This window comes from Cnephaeus nilssonii, assembly GCF_951640355.1.
Source record: "Cnephaeus nilssonii genome assembly, chromosome: 3".
NCBI lineage: Eukaryota > Metazoa > Chordata > Mammalia > Chiroptera > Vespertilionidae > Cnephaeus > Cnephaeus nilssonii.
This window is the reverse complement of record NC_137074.1, coordinates 73,926,543-73,948,739: the sequence shown is the minus strand read 5'-3', so window position 1 is coordinate 73,948,739 and position 22,197 is coordinate 73,926,543. Positions and strand designations below refer to the sequence as shown.

Sequence of the window (22,197 nt, the reverse complement as noted above, 5' to 3'; positions counted from 1 at the left end):
ATGCACATTTTAAGAAACACTTGGAAAAACTTCTTATTACAAATCTTAGATATAATAAAGAATATATACAATATCTGGATTACAAGGTAAGCATCCTATAAGAGCTACATAGACATTAATAAGATTTGTTTGGAAAAAGAGAGAAAGGATCCAATCAGAAATTCAGAAACGTGTTTTTAATAAATCAAATTTATTAATTTTAGTAATTACCATTTCAACAACAGAAATCAATATATTGAAAAAAAATATATTTAAAATAGGATGTGTGTCTTTAAAGTATTTATCTTCCCTAAGGCATCCAATAAATATCAAGTATTTACTTGAGGTTTTTCATAGAGTTCTGGCCTTAATACATTTCCACTATGAGGTTAATACAAGTTCAAAATTTAAACCAACCTCTTCTCTAGTGCTTTCTAACTTCCCTCAATCTTTCTCATACAGCTATTGCCATTTATGATCATAAGAAAGAGTTCAGGAAATTTTTAAGTACTAACTATCTGCCTATTGCAAATCAGTCACAATGTTCCATGCAGAACAGACAGAAGGGGCCCAGAGCCAGAAAATTCTGACATTTAAAAGGTCCTGACACTATTCAGAGACTCGTACCAGTTATAAGACCAGGATAGTTCACTCTCACAATGGGGCTATTATGTAGCTGTGCACAGCTCTGGTTCCGAATATTTCCTCTCTGACAGCATGACTTGAAAGGTTAGGAGTTTGACACTAGATTTTCACCCTATACTTTGAAATGGACACTTCAGCCACTTATGATTATTCATTAGAAAATTTTTTATATTATTAGGAAGACATGTCTCCTGATTAAAAATAGCTTAAGAAACAGATTATTAAATAGTGTGTCTACTAACAATGTCATTCTTGTTATTCATTTTTAAAATCCATGTAATGGAGTACTATAAAATAGAGTGTATCTGTCTAAAACTATTTATGTGATATGTAATGGTTTTAAATAATTTATCTAATTAGAACAATTCAACTATGAAAACTGCAAATAAGAGAAATGAACTAGCCAGGACCTAAAGGAAATGCATAATAAGAATACAGAGCTGTCCCAAAAAATCTTAGTACAGAGATCCAGACCTCAAAACTGGATTAGGCTATGACCTCATATGATAATTTCTATCATCTCAGTTATTAAATACTGAAATTTGGACCCAGTCTCTGGTTCTGTAAGTCATAGTCCAGTGCTCATTCCACTGATTAATCTGAAAGCAATCACAAGGCTCATGGGTGTTGTATGTAGCTAAAATATGTATCTCCTGAATAGCCCTTTCAATATTTTTTTTCCTTTAGAGTTAAGCTTTTATCCAAAGATTATGCACTCATATCAAGAAATCCAGAAAGACAGTGGTGGATTTAATGCCCTTAAATAGCAATTACTAAGACCACTTTGAATATGAAGTAGTATCATATTTCCTTATATGAGTTTTGTGTGGAAAAATATGGGTGTATCTATTAGTAAGAAAAGAAGCACACACATCATATCCACAGTTAGCCACAATGTTTGCTGCCCCGTGTGTAGGTCATTGGTTCAGGAAGACACCAGAGTGCTGAATAATCCACACTGGAGAAGAATGACAGTACTCATTTGGTAGGAGCTCCTCAACATTAGGTGACAAATGTCTATAGTTGTGATGGCTGAAAGCTCTGCTGTTTCTAAATGCCTAACTCATTCCTGTTCTATGGAGAACATGTGATGAATTGGAAGTAACTATGTAATGAGTATATTGCAGGCATTGTGTTTTCTGAATAAAAAAATAAGTAGGTGACAAATACTCATTTCAATAAATTCTAACAAGTGAGAGTTCTGTTTAACATTTCATATAAGTGTTTCACCTTTCTCTGGTCAACCTGATTTGCACTGAAGATAGGGGCAGAAAAACTAGAGGTTCCAAGTGTTAGAAGAATTTTGAAAAATTGATGTTATTTTCACAAACTTCTATAAATATGCTGAGAGAGAGAGAGAGAGAGAGAGAGAGAGAGAGAGAGAGCAGGAAATAACACTTTTCCTTAATTTCACCAGATAAGAGTAAATGCTCTCATGTCCTGTAATGGGATGTTCTCTATAGCACTTTTTAATTTGCTATCTTATGGTATTTATTTTAAATATACTTTATTTTAACTCACTTTTCCTATGAACTCTATAATTTTTATGTAAAAAAATGAGACTTAATATTCTTTGTAACTTCTGCAGTACTTAATTCACTGTAGATGTTCAGAAAATGGTGCCATTGAAGATTTCATGGGTTGTCATGCAGAGCCCAAATGGATTTGCTGTTGCAACAAGGGGAAAGAACATAGTAGAGCTTGACAGCAGAACCAAGGGCATGGAATTCAGATTACAAAAGGGTCCATCCCTCTACCTCTGCAGTAAACTATTGGTGGAGCAAAAATTGTGCAAACTGGGAAGGAAGAAGGGGCATGCTCCAGAAAATTTGCTATACTGGGAACAAATAATTTTACTTGAAAAATAAATAGAAGTACATTGTCTGCTTTTTTTTCCCTTTTGGAAACATGTAGTAACAAATCTTTTTTACATGTGATTCTACAGTTGCCTTAACATAAGGGCTAAAACATGCCTACAAGTCCCTAACATAAAATTGTAAAGAATGGGTTATCAGTAAGTTTTGCTTATATGTGAGAAGGTAAGATTTTTTTCTCAATTTTTTATTAAGGTATTATATGTGTACATATCTTACCATTGCCCCGCCACCCCACTCCATATATGCCTTCATCCCCCAGAGTTTTGCATCCATTGGTTATGTTTATATGCATGCATACAAGTCCTTTGGTTGATCTCTTATCTTCCCCTTCTCTCCCTAACCTTCCTGCTGTAATTTGACAGTCTGTTTGATGCTTTACTGTCTCTGTATCTATCTTTTTGTTCAAGTTTATAATGTTCTTTATTATCAATAAATGAGTGAGATCATGTGGTATTTTTCTTTCATTGACTGGCTTATTTCACTCAGCATAATCTTCTCCAATTCCACCCAGGTTGCTGCAAATGGAAAGAATTAGAAGGTAAGATATTGATAGGGAAGAAGAACAAAAAACAACAGAGACCAAAGATCCTAAATGGATTTTGAGAAGATATCACATGCAGTGTATTTATGTATTTCTTAGAAAAAAACACAAAAGTCTAGTTTGCTCAATCTGCGGCTGAACTTAGTCTACTGGTATCTAATGTGCGCTTTCTTTTCTGCCTGAAAAGTCAATTTTCTTTTCATTTAGAAAACAGGTTGGCTAAAGGTACAGGGAATTGCAGATACACAGGATATATTGAAAACGGGGTTTATTAACTTCACTTTTTTTTTTTTTTTACTAGAAAGCCTTTCTACTATTGCAAAAAATAATAAAAGTCAATACGTAACTTTGGAAGCCCCTCATTTGTCTCAGAGGCAAATTGAGTTTGGTACTGGAAAATGTTTCTGGAATGCATTCAGTCTCTCCATTTCTTATGCTTTCATCTGCAAATGTGAGATAGTTTAATATATCAACTAAATCTAATAGTAGATCATATGTATATGTTTTAAAATTTGAAGCCATTTTATTTTATAATCGCAGGTATGTGGATCATGATTATCCATGGGTAAAGGAAACCGCAGAAGGTGGTTTAACTGAAAGGAAATTATTTTTTGTAGTTATATTTTATTCCACTAACATGTCTGATAACTTTACTGATTTTTTTTCTTTACTGATTAAGGTATTACATATGTGTCCTTATTTCCCCATTGCCCGCCCCCCACTCATGCCTCACCCCCCGGGTGTCTGTGTCCATTGGTTAGGCTTATATGCATGCATACAAGTCCTTTGGTTGATCTATTCCCCTTACCCCGCCCTCTGCTACCTTCCCTCTGAGATTTGATGGTCTGATCGATGCTTCTCTGTCTCTGGATCTGTTTTTGTTCATCAGTTTATGTTGTTCATTATATTCCACAAATGAGTGAGATCATGTGATATTTATCTTTCTCTGACTGGCTGACTGAAACACTGGACCTTACTTCTCTGAAGTTTGAACCCTATTACCTGAAGGGCATTGTTTTGTAAAGTGAACTAGTGTATTCTCTTTCGATTTGAAAACATAAAAGCGGCATTGAGAAATACTGAAATCATAGACATATTATTCAAAAATGACACTAAAGTTATTTAAGCAAATTGGGTGATAATTTAAGGAATTATTTTTTTTCTATTTGTCTCATCTGTTCTTTTCTTCCAGTCCTGCCTTCTTTTGAATTATAAAGGTGAGTCACTTTTTAAAAATTTCACATTATCTCCTATATTGGATATATATATATATTTAGCAAGAAACTAAAAATAGTCCAAGTTTGGAGTGATGAGACGAAAGGGCATTAATTCAAAACCTGAAGTCAATCTTAAAGCTGAGAAAGGCAAGGAAAGGGATTCTTTCCTCAGAGGCTTTAGAAGGAGCGAGGCATACTGACACTTGAAGCCCTCAATGACTCATTTTGTACTTCTAACTTCCAGAGCTCTGAGAGGATAAAAGTTTTGAAGCCACTAAGTTTGTGATAATGGGTGATAGCCACAGTAATAATGAGAGGTTTCACTTGAAACGCAGGCAGATAGGGCAGGTCCAGTGGAAACAAAGGCAGGTGGAACATAGGCAGGGGCAGACACAGCAGTTTAAGCAGCCCGATCACAGGAACCAACCAAACAGAAATAATAAAATGTTTCTGGACTCAAAGCAGGAGGCATGGGAAACCAAGGGAGGGCCTGCAACAATAAGGTGTATTGACACATAGAAACAAAGTTCAGCATAGGGACAGAGAAAGAACACGTAGAAACCGGGAAAGTTCAGGTCTGTTGCTGGGCAAGAACAATGAGGGAATCAATCAGGTGACAACACAGGTAGACATAGAGCAGGCTTGTAGCAAACATATACCCCTGGACTACAAGGCCTAATGGGGGCAGCCCATTATTGGGCCCCCTCCCCTCGCAGGGAGTCTGAATCTGCTTGCAATAAACTTTCCACACTTTTGCTTAAATCTTCTGGTCCACAGAGCTCATTCTTCAGTGTCGCGAGACATGACCCCAGGAAACACATGGGCTCACCGTTCAGGTCATCAATAAAGCAATACAATGAGTAAAGACTTTCCAATATTTTAACCTTTTCACAACTTCCTCTCTCCTCTCTAAACCAACCCTAATATTATAAGAAGTTGGGTGATATCATTACTAAAAGATCTAAGAAGAAACTAGCTGGCAAATGTCAGGCTCACACTCAATGTAGATATGTTTGTTTTCAGAAATCTTAATATGCAATAGCTTAAATTCAAATAATACACCAAAGTTTGCATTTGAAATCATCATTATAAAAGTGCTCTCATCTTTATTTTATTTTGTAAATTCTCACTCAAGGATATTTTTCCATTGATTTTTAGAGAGAGTGGAAGAGAGTGGGAAAGAGAGAGAAATATCAATGTGAGAGAAACACATCAATTGGTTGTCTCCTGCATGAGGCCTGACTAGGGCCTGGGCTGGGGGGGGGGGGGGAGGAACTTGCAACCAAGGTATGTGCCCTTGACCAGAAGAGAACCCAGGACCCTGTGGTCAGCAGGCCACCGCTCTACCCACTGAGCCAAACTGGCTAGGGCTGCTCTCCCTTTTTGAGACAGCATGGATGGACCTGGAGAATATTATGGTAAGTAAAATAAGCTAGTCAGAGAAAGATAAGTACTATATGATTAATTTATATGTGAAATCTAATGAACAGGATGAACTAACAAACAAAATAGGAACAGACTGAGAGCTGTCAGAGTGGAGAGGGGTTGGGGAATGAGTGAAAAAGGCAAAGGGATTAAGCAAAGAAAACAAAAAGCCTCATAACCACAGAAAACAGTATGGTGATTAACAAAAGAAAAGTGGGGTGGGGAAGGTACAAAACGGTAAAGGGGGGATAAATGGAGATAGAAGGACACTTGACTTTGAGTGGTGAACACAATACAATATACTGATCATGAATTATAGAATAGTACACCTGAATCCACATAATTTTATTAGCCAATGCCACCCCCATCAATTCAATATTTTTAAACTGCTCTCACAACCTCCTGATTCTAGAGGTAATATTTAAAGCTCCAAGTGTCTCTTGAATAATATGATGAGCAGATATTAAGATACATATGTGCTATGTAGCATACATGAGGAAATGAAAAAAGACCCATTCAAACTCTTCTCTAACCATGAAAGGAGACTCTCAAAACCTCTAAGGTAAAATGTAACACCTAAAATGAGGAGCTATTAAATAGAATTTAGTTCTTGTTTCTTCTTTTTCATTTCAGCTTCAGGTTCTTGCTTTTGATTAGACCCACAAGAGTCCTCTAGAGACTATTTATGTATGTTTGTTTGTTTTCTTCTGTGCACTTGATTTACTCCTTAGTGTCTCTGATTGGGAACTTTAATTTCTAGAGTATATGTCTCCCTTTTATTTTTAATCTATCCATTATTTTAATAATAATCAGTCTCCTTTTCCCCGCAAAAAAAAACCACACGTATTTTCTGAACTATTACCTGCCTACCTCACCAATAGGTCAAAGTTTGTACTTTGCCATTACATCATTGCTGCTCCTATGTTCCAAGGTGGTCTCGAGTCAGAAACAAGATTAATGTGTATAGTAGCCCTCATTTATCCTTTTCTCTGAATTAATGCAATTATTCTCCAATATCTATTGCCAGCTTGAACATGCAGAAATCCATCATTTAGCCAAAAATAAATAATGTTTATATAATTAATTTTTTAGGCAAATGCAACTTTAAATGTTATTCACTGAAAATATGTCATAAGAAATTTGTGCCACGGACCTCAGGGCATTGTTTATACTTACAAAGCAGAGATTCTATTTCATTGTGGCTTGGTGGCTTGGTGTTACGTCTCAAGACTAGTCGATCTTCCTCCTCAAAGAACAAAACATAACAAAGCAAACAGACAAACAACAACAACAACAATAACACCTCAAATCACCAAAACAGAATTCACCCTTGTGGCCATAGAAAGGGTCAAGATTTTCTTCCACATTTAAAATTCAGGAGGGACACCTTCAGAGCCTTCCACATAGTTTAAAATTAGCCAGCAGTGCATTTTTGCATACAGTACACTCACATAGCAGTACTGTAAGTATATAAAAAATGTTTTGCTGGTATTTAATTACTTCTGGTTATAACAAATCTCTGATGTCCATTATGGATAGTTTATATTATTAATACATCATTATCTTGACACATAACTGAGGAATTATTTGTGTTTCCAGGCTTCTGGAGTTTATTCGTACTTAATGAATAATGAGCAGTAAAAGAAACTCAATATTTTTGTAACTCCCAGACTTCAAGCATAAAATATATATTTGCTTTAGCCCAGAGAGTTCCCAAACTTTCTGTTTTATAGGAATGTGGGAAATTACAATAGGAAGAAAGAGGAGAAAAACAAGTTAGGTGGCTCTATTAGGGCAGCCTGACAAATAATTACGCTCAGCCTGCACTGGTGACTGTGCAGCACAGGAAACAACATTCTGCTTTGTTCAGAAGCAATTAGGGAGTGGTTCCCTGGGCTGCTTTTGCCAACACTCTTTTGAAGAGGCAAAATAATATCTGGGATCACTCTCATTAAAGGAACCCCCAAAGCTAATGAGGTCCCTATATTACTAATACAACATATAAAGTGTTTTTTGTTTTGCTTGTTAATTAAGAATTCTTACTTGGAGAAAAAAAAAATTGTATTTTATTTTTAACTTGAAATGGTAAGAAAGGATTGTGGCTCAGAAGGCAGACATCACGAGGAGACAATATCAAAACAAGTGAAATAAAGGTATTAAATATTTAATTGATATTCACACTTACTCAGTGGAAACTCAGTTGGGGTTTTGTATGTGAGTTACTACAAACAAGTGTTTTTCAAAATCAAAATGTGAAAACTAATATTGGTGTTAGGGTTCTGTTTTGTTAGATTAAAATTTCATCATTTTATTCTTTGCTTTCATAAGTTTCTATTTTGCCCAAAATATGTACATAATGCAAGGGACATGGCAGAGTCCTGTTATGGGAAAAGAGTTCATTGAAGGTTGTGAGCAACACATATCTAAGCACAGCAAATACACAAAAAGTAACATAATGAGGTTTCTCCTCCAGAGATTCAAGCCCCTTAAGTAGGGGTGGGGAACTGGTGTTTTCTTGTTGTTGTTGTTCTGTTTTCTTTTGTTTTGGTGTGTGTGTTTTTTTGCCTTTGATCATATTTTTATTCAAAATTAGCTGTCCAAAGTGATTTGACCATTATGGAATAAACAAATTTAAGTTTTGCCACAGGCTTCTTTCTTCTGTGGTGGGTTTCTTTTCTACAGGCTTCTTTTCAGCTGCTGGTTGTTTGGTACCTGCAGCCTTTTTCCCCACCAAAGCCTTCTGCTTCTTAAGGCCCACAGCCTTCTTTCCTTTCTTCCGACCACAGGCTTCTTGCCTGGAACCCCCTTCTCATCTGATTTGGCTTCTAGCGCTGCTGTTGCTTTGTCCACCCGGAGCTTGTGGTTCTTGGCCTGGCGAAGAATGGAGTTCCGGCGCATAGCCTTTGCATATGGTTTTAGCTTCAACATGACCCTCCGGCTTTTCAGTGGATTCTTCTTCAGGACTCTGTGATGAATCTTCTTGCATGGTGCTCAGAGGGCTCTTTGGATCTCTGGACATTTCAAGATTCTGGTAAGGTCCGTATTGAGCATCTTGTGCTTGGGAAAGTGGGAGTTACTCTTGAGGGAGGCAGCTCTAGCCAAGTGCCATACAGCTCATCTCACCTGCGGAAAGCACTTTCAGCCCAAATGCAGAAACGTCCCACATGCCCCCCAGGAGCAAGTTTCAAAATGTTCAGTTTGCTTCCATTAAGCAGAGTAATTCCGGGGATGTTTCTGAAGACTTTGATAGTCCTGTTGTCCTCATTACAGATGATGCGAGGTCCCCTGAGCTGGATGCCACCACTGTTTCTCATTTTGCCCTTGCCAGCCCTCATTTGCTGAGAGGCATAGACCTTTTTTCTATCCAGGTCTTGCGTTTCTTAAGAAGCAAAACAGTCTCCTTGGGTTTCTTGTAGCTTCAACTTTATCTTCCTTCAACCACCAAAGGAAGTTCAGTAACTTCCTCAATATGGTGACCTTTATTTATTTATTTATTAAATATCTTTTTATTGATTTCAGAGAGGAAGGGAGAGGGAGATAGAAACATCAATGATGAGAGAGAATCATGGATCGGCTGCCTCCTGCACACTCTACACTGGGGATCAAGTCCTCAACCCAGGCATGTGCCCTTGGCCGAAATCGAACCCGGGACCCCTCTGTCCACAGGCCGATGCTCTATCCATTGAGCCAAACCGGCCAGGGCTATCCAGTGACCTTTAGACATGACCAGTGCTGGTGAGGCCGAGGCAGCCAGGGCAGAGCAGAGGGCATATTGTTTCTGTGTTGTGTTCACTCTGCTGTGCCAACGGCGCCAGGTTTTCGTTGGTGCAAACATGCAGCCCCCACGACACATATTTCCAGAAGCACCTCAGCCATGACCATGAGTTCCACCACCTCGGACTTGGGAATTCCAGCCACAGGTCGGCCAGTACCCCAGGGCTCGGCACTGGTTTGGTGACCTGCCAATTCACTGACAACATAGGGCTGTCTATTGTTTTTGCATCAGTTGGTATGAACAAAGATCACCATATCTGGTCAAATGGGAGCTTTGAACACAGCAGGAAAAGTGGCATTTTTACCAGATGGTTCCCCCCCTTTTTTTAATATATTTTATTGATTATTTACAGAGAGGAAGAGAGAGGGATAGAGAGTTAGAAACATCGATGAGAGAGAAACATCGATCAGCTGCCTCTTGCACACCCCCTACTGGGGATGTGCCCGCAACCAAGGTACATGCCCTTGACCAGAATCGAACCTGGGACCCTTGAGTCCGCAGGCCGACGCTCTATCCACTGAGCCAAACTGGTTTCGGCGGTTCCCCCTTTTTGGAGTACACAGTTATCAGTGCAGGAGCCCACACTGGGAGAGGAGAAGGCCACACTCCTCTCTACCCAGCGGCTCCCACAGGGAGAAAAAAAAAAAGTGGGGAACCTTTTTTTCTGGCAAGGGACATTGGAATATTTATAACATCATTTGCTTAATATAAATCTATGTTTCTATGAAAAAAAAGCAACAACTCACAGATGTATTGGATTTTGAGTCCCACCTGTGGTTGCCGCGACAGGGCTAGACCAAATGATTTTTCAGGTTTTACACGTCCCGCGTGTGGGACATTCCCACTTCTGCTTCAAGGAGATGAACAACTGGAAAAACAAAACAAAACAGGAGAACAGCATATGTAAACTTTATTGTTTTATAGAGTTACTAAATACCCTGAAATTTCAGCAAAGAACGGATGACTGTAGCTGAAGTAGTATGGTGAGGTCTCATAGAGGAAAAATAGTTTGGTTTTATGCAGAAGTACTAGTAGAATTAGGAAAAGAGAGAGAATGGGCCATTGTTATGTGTCTGAGAAGAGCATGAGCAGAGGCACAAAGACAAAGCATGTAGAAGGAGGAAGGCAGAAGGAAGGAGGCAAATAGAAATACTGGACTGTTTGAAAAAGAATCTTTCTATTGTGGGTAGAATAATGCTCCCACATGATGTCCATGTCCTAATTTTCATAATTTTTTAATATGTTAGGTTATATGGCAAAGGAAAATTAAGGTTTCAGATGGATTTAAGGATGCTAATCAGTTGACCTTAAAATAGGGAAATTATTCTGGATTATTGAAGAAAGCCCAATGTTACATAAAGCCAACAAGGGAAACAGAAGAGTCAGAGAATCTGAGAGGAAGATATAACCACAAAAGCAAGAACAGAATGATGAGATGTGAGAAAGACTCATCCTAGTTTGCATATGGAAATTTGGAATATGGAAAAAGAGGGCCACGAGCTAATACTGGCAGCCTCTGGGAGCTGGAAAAGGTAAAGGAAAATATGAATTCCCTAGAGCTTCCAAAAGTAATGAAACTGAATAAGACCTGTGGCATTCTTCTAACCTATATGTAGTATTATAAGATCATAAATTTGTATTGCTTTACAGCATTATGTTTGTGGTTATTTGTTCTAGACAGATTGCCTGAAAGCTTGAAAGCTTGGCTCATTATCATCCCAAGAGTACATATCAACACTTAGATGAAGAAAGCCATATTTTATTAATGGTGTGAAAATGAAATTCAAGAGAAAATAAATAAAATATTATACATTTTGAAGTAAAAAAAATAGGGAACAAAATAGATAAAAGTGACATGTTAATAAAGTATATATTATTTTTTTGTAAGTTCAAAAAATGATAATGCATAAAATAACTTCTTTTCAATTGCTCTTTACCATTTTTTTTATTAGAGTTATCAGAAATTACCAAACTTTGTCTGGATATCAATACCTTAATTTAGTTTGGATTTAATTAATATACAAGGTGGGGCAAAAGTAGGTTTACAGTTGTTTGTATGAAAAATCTATGTATATAAAACCCTAATATGCAAATAGACCAAACGGTGCGAACAACCGGTCGCTATGACATGCACTGACCACCAGGAGGTGCGTGCGGAACATGGTGGGCATCGGCAGCAGGTAGCAGATTGTGGAACATGGTGGGTGTCGGCCGCTGCAGGATGGTGGAGCACGTGAGCAGGGGCGCCACACCAAGGTGGGGAGCTGGTTGCTGTCATTGGGGCAAGCCTCTAGTGGTTACTGAAAATTCTTTGCTGCTGTGCCCTGTGGTCCCACCCAGCACTCGCACCCAATGCTGGCACAGGCCCGCTCACTCCCACAGCCGGTGCCAGAGCCACCACTTGCACCTGCTGCTGGCGCCCGGTGCCGGTCCCAATCGCTTGGTCCCGTCAGCAGGTGCGAAAGGCGGCTGTCGGGCCCAATTGCCCCTGAGGGCTTCTCCACTTCCCCCTGCTCCTGAGGGGTGATAGGGGCAGCAGCCACTGCTCACACCCGCTGACAGCACCGGCCCCCCTTGCACCTGCTGCTGGCGCCAGCCCCAATCGCTCCACGCCATCAGCAGGTGCGAGCCAGGTTGGCGCTGTCAGCGTGTGGGAGCGGTGGCAGCGGGAGTGGAGCTGCAGGCAGACAGGGGACGGGGGCTGTGGTGGGAAGAGCTGGGCAGGGGCGCGGAGGATGGGCCGAGACCCGCCCCTGTGCCCATATAAGAATACTCACTGAGAGTTATAATGTTTCAATTCTTTGTATGTAGGTATAATTTACCAAATTGTTGTAGTCATAGTTAGCTTAAGAGAAATTATTTCTTTATATCTGGAAACTAAATATTAAAGAACCAGCAATATTTCAAATAACAAGTCACAAATTTATATTCGTGTTTCTTGGTTCATTTAATAACATTTTATTCATTATTGCTTATATTGATCTTTCTGTTAGCAGTTTTATGAAGCCATTAGTTTCTCTATTCATGTCCTGTAATTTCTAACCTAGTTCAGTGGTATAATCTATAAGTCATTAGAGACATGACTCTTTTTGAAGCTGAAGCACTTTTGTAAAAGCATCAGAGTAAAACAATAATTGTCTGTAATTGAAAAAATACTTTAAAAAATGTATTTGTGAGAGATTTGATCAGAGTTCATTATAATGAAATTGACAAGGAAATTTGGTTGTTCTTGTGACATCAAGATTTTAAAATGATAACTAGAATTAAAAGTGATAAGGTTATGTTAGGACATATTAGATTTTTAAAACATTTTATTTATTGATTTAGAGAGAGGAAGGAAGAGAGAGAGAGAAAGAGAAACTTCAATTTGTTGTTCCACATATTTAAGCATTCAATGTTTGATTCTTGTATGTGCCCTGACCGGGGATCAAACCACAGCCTTGGCTTTACCCATCTGAGCTACCCAACCATGGCCTGGATATATTAGATTTTTTAAAATTTCATATAATTTCTACAAAATTTATATAAATAATATATATCTACACAAATATAGGAAAATTTAGCATCACTTGTTGAACAAAGCTTTCCATGTAATTTAACTTGTTAAATAAGCCTAATAAAGAAAGGAGATGAAGTATTTTGAGTTTTTACAGAAACCCTCTGAAATATCCCAAAGTTAGCTAGAGGTCAAAATGACTTTATTTAGAATTTGATTTGGGGAAATTTGTGGAAAATATCAAAAGATTTGGATATTTGACCAAATGAGGCCACAGATTATTGTGAAATAACATTTAATTATCTATTTAACCAAAGTAACAATAATAGATTTCAAAGGCAAATACAGAAGATTAAATAGCTGTTAGCAAAATTTAGCCCTTTTAATATTGAGAAGATTTAGTTTTCTTAAGAAATCAAAGACCTGATTAAGACAGCATTAAGGCCTGACTAACACAACCTGAAGCAAAGAACATTAATTTGGTAGAACAAAATCCCTGCTTTCCAGACAGCATACCCAAAAGGCAAAGAAAATACTTCACAATCTTATCAAGAGTAAACCAATAGTCTAAGAAAAACAAAATTCTAATTTTGTACCAGATTGCTTTAGATATTTAAATTTATTTATTAAATTAAATTCATTTCAATCTTAGCCAACTTAACCATACATTAAATTTTTTTCCAAAGATCCCTTTTGTACAAACCTTTTAGAACTTTTTTTAAAATTTAAATTTGTCCCATATTTCCACTTTTACAGTTTGCCTCTCTTTAAAATAACATTATTTTACTTGTACAAATATATTTCCTTTTTTTTTTTTTTACTGAAAACAGACATCTTACTTTTTTGCATTCAAAGTAGTTTCCTTTATTATTTCTAGTAGTTTTAATTACATATACTAATTAAAATATTCAACACTTAGAAACCATGATTTCTAATGAAATCTACATTCAGGCATACCTCACAGACATTGTGAGTTCAGTTCTAGACTACCGCCATAAAGTTGGGTATCACAACAAAAGGAGGCATACTCTGTTTGCTGTCTTGCCTTAAATTTGTAAAAAATGCAACACCTGTGAAGTGCAATAGAGTGAGGTGCAATGAAATGAGGTGTGTCTGTGATTGTGAACTGTCTGTTACACATTTTTACTGGCAAATGTATTAATATATTTTATAATTTCTAGAAATATATGCTTCTGCATACTATTTTTTTTCAGTGTGGCACAAGACATTTTTATTTACAGACCAAAATGTCTTTAGTTCCTCCATAACAATAGGTCAAAATAGGTAAATTTAGACTCAAATGGCAATTAATGTACCAGTATTTTATCTCATTTGTAAATATTACAGACATTTACTGAATTTCCATAATTCCCATTTATTTTACTTAGCAAAATTCCATAATAGAAGTTACTAAAGGGGTTTGGGAAACTATCACACAACAAACATTATTGAAAAATTTACCTAAACCTTTTTTTTTTAGTTTAATTGTTTAAGGTATTACAAATAGTAGTATATATGTCTCTCCCCCCCTCCCCACTGACCTCCCCCCAGCCTCCCCTACCCCCCCAGCACCTGCCCTAGTCCCCCTTCCCCCAGTGTCTTGCCTCAGTTGGTTGTGCTTATATGCATGCATACAAGTCCTTTGGTTGATCTCTTACCCCCACCCCCCCAACCCTCCCCTACCTTCCTGCTGTAGTTTGACAGTCTGTTCGATGCTTCTTTGCCTCTGTCTATTTTTGTTTAACAGTTTGTAATGTTCTTTATTATGCATAAATGAGTGAGATCATGTGGTATTTATCTTTCACTGACTGGCTTATTTCACTTAGCATAATGGTCTCCAGATCCATCCATGCTGTTGCAAAAAAAGAAGGAATTCTTCCCTAAACCCTTTTTATTTCACCAATGCCTATTTAATTTATTTGTTCCAAACAATCATGTTTAGATTACCTATAGAAACTTTATTAGACATTTGATAACATCAGTTATCATCTTAAATAATTTTTGGCTGAAAAATTTTATAACAGAAATACCATGAAGTTATTTGAGTCATAAGCCAAAGCAGAATAAAAGTTGTTTATCCATAGTATATTAAAATTGAGAACTCTGAAGCATGCCTATTTATTTAACCCAACAAACTCAAAGTAGTTTTAATTGACTGAAATTATCCTATAATTCGTGAATTTAAAACACTCAACTTATAAGCACTTACTTTTAAGTCAGTTAAAGAGAACTCTTTTATAAATTAATTTTAGTAATAGCATCCAAAAGTAGAAATATACCATATCTATAACATCCATATATAAAACATATAGACAAAATAAAGATGTCTCAGCTTTCATTTTAAAATATTATCCATGAATCAAGTAGATCATAAAACTCACTAGTTTATACATAAGTATGTCTCTGGCAGATGGAATAAGTTAAGATTACAGTTTGGTCAAGAGAACCTTTTAATAGTTAGTTTTTTTAAAGGGCCTTTTTCTTGTTTTTAAATTAGTCTCAGCACACTTTTAATTACCTCATTGAATATTTACATTTTAAGGACAGGGTAAGACTTATATCTTAGAGGTACAGGAAAAAAAATGCAAGTTTTCTCCTAGTAGTTTTGGAGTATATGTATCTACTATATAAATTCTTAAAGCAATTACTATTTAAATTTATTCTTCTGTTTTTAAAGTGCAGGACAATGCTTTTTTCCCAATGTTCTGATATTTACAATATCTGTTTATGTCTGAAGGAAATAGGAGGAAGTCAGAGTTGATTTTGAGTAACTCTGTGTTATGCTTTTGTTTTTCTAAAGTTTTAAGAAAGAGAGAAAAGGACTCTCACCACTTTTGCTTCCACTAGATTGCACTGAGGTCTGGGAGGCTGACAGGCAAGAATTCTTACTTTCTGTGGCTTTTGTCATAGGCGCTAGGATCTCTTCATCTGTAGCAGTCCCAGTACCATTCAGTCAGTGAAGATCCTGCTGACTATGCCAACTGTCAGGGGAGAGGGGAGGGAATATTCTACTTTTCTGGGTTCTTATGGCTCTCAACTAAAAGTAGAAGAAAATTAAATCCCACATAATAATTGCTGATATTTACAGGTCACTAAATACTTGAGGTATAACCTTTTTATGACTCTTTTTCAATTCACTATAGTTATACTTTTAGGTACACGCTATTGCTATTTATAATTTTAAGAATAAAAATATATATTTTTATTTGTTACAGCTATACTTTTAGATAAGATCTATTGCTATTTACATTTGTTTTTGTGTAGGTGTGCTTTTTTTTTTAATTTATTTACTAGAGGCCGGTGCATGAAATTAGTGCATGGGGGTGGGGTCACTCAGCCTGGCCTGCACCCTCGCACAATTCAGGACTGCAGACTCCTAACCGCTCGCTCCTAACCATTTGCCTGCCTGCCTGCCTGCCTGATCACCCCTAACCACTCACCTGCCTACGTGTTCGCCCCTAAACAATCTGCCTTACTGCCTGATCACCCCTAACCACTCACCTGCCTGCCTGTTGGCCCCTAACCACTCTGCCGGCCTGCCTGAACTCCCCAAACTACTCGCCTGCCTGCATGATCACCCCTAACAGCCTCTGCCTTGGCCCCCAACCCCACAGCTTCGTCCGTAAGGACATCAGGAATGACATTCAGTTGTCTGGTCTAATTAGCATATTATGCTTTTATTATTATAGATTTTTTCTTTATTGATTGATTTAGGTATTACATATGTGTCCTTACCCCCCCCCCCCATAGCCTCCCCCTGCCCACTCATGGCCTCAACCCCTGGTGTCTGTGTCCATTGGTTCTGCTTATATGCATGCATATAAGTCCTTTGGTTGATCTCTCCCCCTTACCCCCACCCTCCCCCACCTTCTGTCTAAGGTTTGAGCATCTGATTTATGCTTCCCTGTCTCTGGATCTGTTTTTGTTCATCAGTTTATGTTGTTCATTATAGTCCACAAATAAGTGAGATCATGTGATATATATATTTCTCTGACTGACTTATTTCACTTAGCATAATACTCTCCAGGACCATCCATACTGTTGCAAATGGTAGAAGTTACTTCCTTTTCACAGAAGCATAGTACTCCATTGTGTAGATGTACCACAGTTTTTTAATCCACTCATCTGCTGCTGGGCACTTAGGCTGTTTCCAAATCTTAACTATGGTAAATTATGCTGCTATGAACATAAGGGTGCATATATCCTTTCTGATTGGTGTTTCTAGCTTCTTGGGATATATTCCTAGAAGTGGGATCACTGGGTCAAATGGGAGTTCCATTTTTAGTTTTTTGAGGAAACTCCATACTGTTCTCCACAGTGGCTGTACCAGTCTGCATTCCCACCAGCAGTGCACAAAGGTTCCTTTTTCTGCACATCCTCTCTAGCACTTGTAGTTTGTTTATTTGTTGATGATAGCCATTCTGACAGGTATGAATTGGTACCACATTCTCATTTTGATTTGCATCTCTTCGATAATTAGTGACTTTGAGCATGTTTTCATATGTCTCTTGGCCTTCTTTCTGTTTTCTTTCAAAAAGGATCTATTTAGGTCCATTGCCCATTTTTTAATTGTGTTGTTTATCTTTCTTTTGTTAAGTTGCATGAGTTCCCTGTAAATGTTGGAGATTAAACCCTTATTGGTGATTACATTGGCAAATATGTTCTCCCATGCAGTTGGCTTTCTTGTTGTTTAGTTGATGGTTTCTTTTGTTGTGCAAAAGCTTTTTGTTTTGATGTAGTTCTACTTGTTTATTTTCTCTGTAGTTTCCATTGCCCTAGGAGCTGTATTGGTGAAGATGATGCTTTGGCATATGTCTGAGATTTTACAGCCTGTAGATTCCTCTAAGATATTTATGGTTTCCCATCTTACATTTAAGTCCATTAACTATTTTGAGTTTATTTTTGTGTATGGTGTAAGTTGGTGCTCTAGTTTCATTTTTTTTGCATGCATTTGTCCAATTTTCCCAGCACCATTTATTGAAGAGACTGTCTTGACTCCATTGTATGCTCTTTCCTCCTTTGTTAAATATTAATTGAGTATAGTGTCTTGAGTCAATTTCTGGGTTCTCTATTCTATTCCATTGGTTTATATGTCTGTTCTTGTGCCAGTACCAGACAGTTTTGAGAACAGTGGCTTTGTAATACAGCTTGATATCTGGTATTGAGATCCTTCCTACTTTGTTCTTCTTTCTCAGGATCGCTGCCACAATTTGGGGTCTTTTTTTATTCCAGATGAATTTTTGGAGAGTTTGTTCTAAGTCTGTGAAATATGCCGTTGGTATTTTAATGGGGATTGCATTGAATCTGTAGATTGCTTTGGGTAGTATGGACATTTTAATGATGTTGATTCTACCAATCCATGAACAAGGTATGTTTTTCCATCTGTTTATGTCTTCCTCTATCTCTTTTTTCAGTTTCCAGTAGTTTTCTGATTAAAGGTCTTTTACCTCCTTAGTTAAGTTTATTCCTAGGTATCTTAATTTTTTTGGTGTAATGGTACATGGGATTGTTTTTTTAAATCTCTCTTTCTGTAAGTTCACTATTGGTGTATAGAAATGCCATTGATTTCTTGGCATCGATTTTGTATCCTGCTACATTGTCGAATTCATTTATTAAGTCTAATAATTTTTTGATTGAGTCTTTAGGGTTTTCTATGTACAGTATCATGTCATCTGCAAATAAGGACAGTTTTAGGTCTGCTTTCCAATTTGGATACCTTTATTTATTTTTCTTGTCTAATTGCTATGGCTAGCACTTCCAGTACTATGCTGAACCAGAGTGGTGAAAGTGGGCACTCTGTCTCATTCCTGTTCTTAGGTGAAATGGTTTTAGTTTTTTGCCCATTGAGTATGATGTTGGCTGTAGGTTTGTTGCGTAAGGTTTTTATTATGTTGAGGTATGATCCCTTTATTCCCACTTTGCTGAGGGTTTTTATCAATAATGAGTGTTGGAATTTTGTCAAATGCCTTTTCTGCATCAACTGATTCAACTATGTGATTTTTATCTCTCAATTTGTTCATGTGATGTTTCACGATTATTGGATTTGTGGATATTGTACCATCCCTGCATCCCTGAGATAAATCCTACTTGGTCATGGTGTATGATATTTCTGATGTAATGCTGGATCCAATTTGCTGAAATTTGTTGAGGATTTTGGCATCTATGTTCATGAGGGATATTGGCCTATAATTCTCTTTCATTGTGTTATCTTTATCTGGTTTTGGTATTAGGGTAATGCTGGCTTCATAGAATGAGCGTGGAAGTGTTCCTTCCTCTTAAATTTTTTGGAATAGTCTGAGGAGGATAGTTTAAGTTCTTCTTTGAATATTTGATACTACTTCCCTGTGAAGCCGTCTGCCCCCGAACTTTTGTTTGCTGGAAGTTTTTTGATGATTGCTTCAATTTCCTCCATAGTTATCAGACTATTGAGATTTTTAGATTCTTCCTGATTGAGTTTTGGAAGGTTGTATTTTTCTAGGAATATGTTCATTTCCTCTAGGTTGTTTAATTGTTGGAATAGAGTTGTTCATAGTATATTTTTTTACAATTCTTTTTTACAATCCTGTCAGGTCTGTTGCTATTTCACCTCTTTCATTTCTGATTTTGTTTATTTGGGTCCTCTCTCTTTGCTTCTTGCTGAGCCTGGCAAGAGGTTCATCAATATTTTTTATCCTTTCAAATAGCCAGCTCTTGGTATCATTGATTTTGTTGTTGTTGTTGTTGTTCTCTATGTTATTTATTTCTGCTCTGATCTTTATTATCTTCTTTCTTCTGCTCACTCTGGGCTTTTCTTGTTGCTTTCTTTCTAATTCTTTAAGTTGTAGAGTTAGATAATTTATTACCACTTTTTCTTGTTTTTTTAAGGTAGGCCTGTAGAGCTATAAACTTCCCTCTCAGGACTGCTTTCATTATGCCCCATAGATTTTGAATTGTTATGTTTTCATTGTCATTGGTTTCCATGATGTTTTTAATTTCTTCTTTGATCTCTTTGGTAACCCAATCATTGTTTAATAGCATGCTATTCAGCTTCCAAGTGTGGATTTTTTTTATTGTTTTTATTGTAGTTTATTTCTAATATTATGCCATTGTGGTCTGAGAAGATGTCTGATATGATTTCAATCTTCTTGAATTTGGAGAGACTTTGCCAGCAGTCAGATATCCCCTGAAGGGTCCCGGATTGGAGAGGGTGCAGGCCTGGCTGAGGGACCCCCCCCCCATGCACCAATTTCACGCACTGGGCCTCTAGTTTATATAATAAAAGCCTAAGCAAACATTACGGTGGAACTACCAGAATGACCAGTCACTATGATGCACACTGACCACCAGAGGGCAGATGCTCAACCCAGGAGCTGCCCCCCTGGTGGATAGTGCACTCCCACAGGGGGAGCACTGCTCAGCCAGAAGCTGGGCTCATGGTTAGTGAGTGCAGCATCGGTGGCAGGAGCCTCTCCTGACTCCATGGCAGCGCTAAAGAGCAGCAAGCAGAGTGGTAAGGAGCAGCAAACAGGTGGGTGGTAAGGAGCAAGGGCTCCTGGACTGCAAGAGGGATATCCAGTAGGCAGACATCCCCTGAGGGGTCCTGAACTGTGAGAGGGTGTAGGATGGTCTGAGGGACCCCCCCTCAAGTGCACAAATTTCATGCACCTGGCCTCTAGTTATGTTAATAATAACCATTCTAATAGCTGTGAGGTGGTATCTAATTGTAGTTTTGATTTGCATTTCCCTGACAGCTAGTGGTGTTGAGCATCTTTGCATATATCTGTTGGCAATTTGAATGTCTTCTTGGAAGAAGTGTCTGTTTAGGTCCTCTGCCCAATTTTTATTGGATTATTTATTTGTTTTTGGGATGTATGAGTTCTTTATATGTTTTATATGAATTTGGGTATTAACCCCAGAGGTTATGTTTGCAAATACCTTCTACCATTTGGTTGGTTGCTCTCTCTCTCTCTCTCTCTCTCTCTCTCTCTCTCTCTCTCTCTCGTTGCTTTTGCTGTGCACAAGCTTTTTAGTTAGATAGTCCCATTCATTTATTTTTGCTTTTACTTCCTTTTCTTTGAGGACAAATCAATAAAATCCTCTCTAAGACCAAGGTAGTAAACTTAAGGGATTGCTTTAAAAATAAGGTATGCTTGGGAATAACAAAAAGAGATTGCAGTTAATGGTTTGAAAAACACCAATCTTGAGAGTACTTGCTGATAATTGGAAGTAGTAATAAAATAAAGTGAATCCAAAGGTAATATAGTTCCTTCACTTTATAATGTATATATAGTATGTATTTAATGTTATACATATTATTATTATGTTATTATAAATAAAATACTATTTTATTAAAATTTATTAAAAAGTAATAGTATTTACATCTAACATTGAGTTCTTTCCAATTGTGTCACTACCCGTAATTTAGTGTTTCTAGTAATTATACCTACTATTATAGCTTCATATCCAAGAAAATGTTTGTTTTTTAAGAATAATTTACTGATTTTTAGAGAGAGAGGAAGGGAGAGAGAGAAAAAAAATCAATGAGAGAGAAACATTGATTAGCTGCCTTCTGAACACCCCCTACTGGGGATGAAACCCACAATATAGGCATGTGCCCTGAACAGCAATCAAACCAGCAACCTTTATGTGCATGGGATGATGCCTAACTAACTGAGCCATACTGACCAGAGCAAAAAAATGCTTTTTTTCCAGATATACTAATTCATTGATAAAATACTTTATACTTCTTTAGGATTAACAAGTGAAATTTTCTAATTAAAATTCTCTTACTAGTATTTGCATCTATTAGTACATATGGTTTACAGAATTTTAGTCTTTCCATCTCATTTTTCGGTTTAGACATTGTAAATGAACTAAAATTGTTTTCTATGATGCATTTTTACTTTCAATTGTCTTATTAACTAAGGAAACTAACAACATTGATTTTATTCCCCTGTTTTTCCTAATTTATTTATGTTAACTCCACATATTTTATAATTATCAAAATTCATAACACCTGAAAAATTTGTCCATCTATAGTAATTAATTTACATTTAAATAGTCCACAGTTTTATGCAGGTATATCAAAAGTAATTTTAGTAGCAGTGAAATATTTTAGGTAGTTATGTCTCTCTGTTTTTGAAACATTTTGTATTAATTATATTTTGTATTCATAGCATGGATATCATATGACCTAGACTATTTGGCTTTCTCCTATTCTAGATTGAAAGAAGTTAAATAAATTAATGCTTTTGAAAGTCAAT

General features: G+C 37.1%; 1 pseudogene across 1 annotated transcript; it reads right to left on the bottom strand.

The window, feature by feature from the left end:
- Positions 1 to 8,298: 8,298 nt before the first annotated feature.
- LOC307096730 (large ribosomal subunit protein uL4-like) lies at positions 8,299 to 15,863 on the bottom strand (annotated as a pseudogene). Its single transcript has 3 exons — positions 15,845 to 15,863; positions 9,399 to 9,778; positions 8,299 to 9,161 (listed from the first exon to the last, which is right to left on the bottom strand). The product of its transcript is annotated as a large ribosomal subunit protein uL4-like (transcript).
- Positions 15,864 to 22,197: the final 6,334 nt, after the last annotated feature.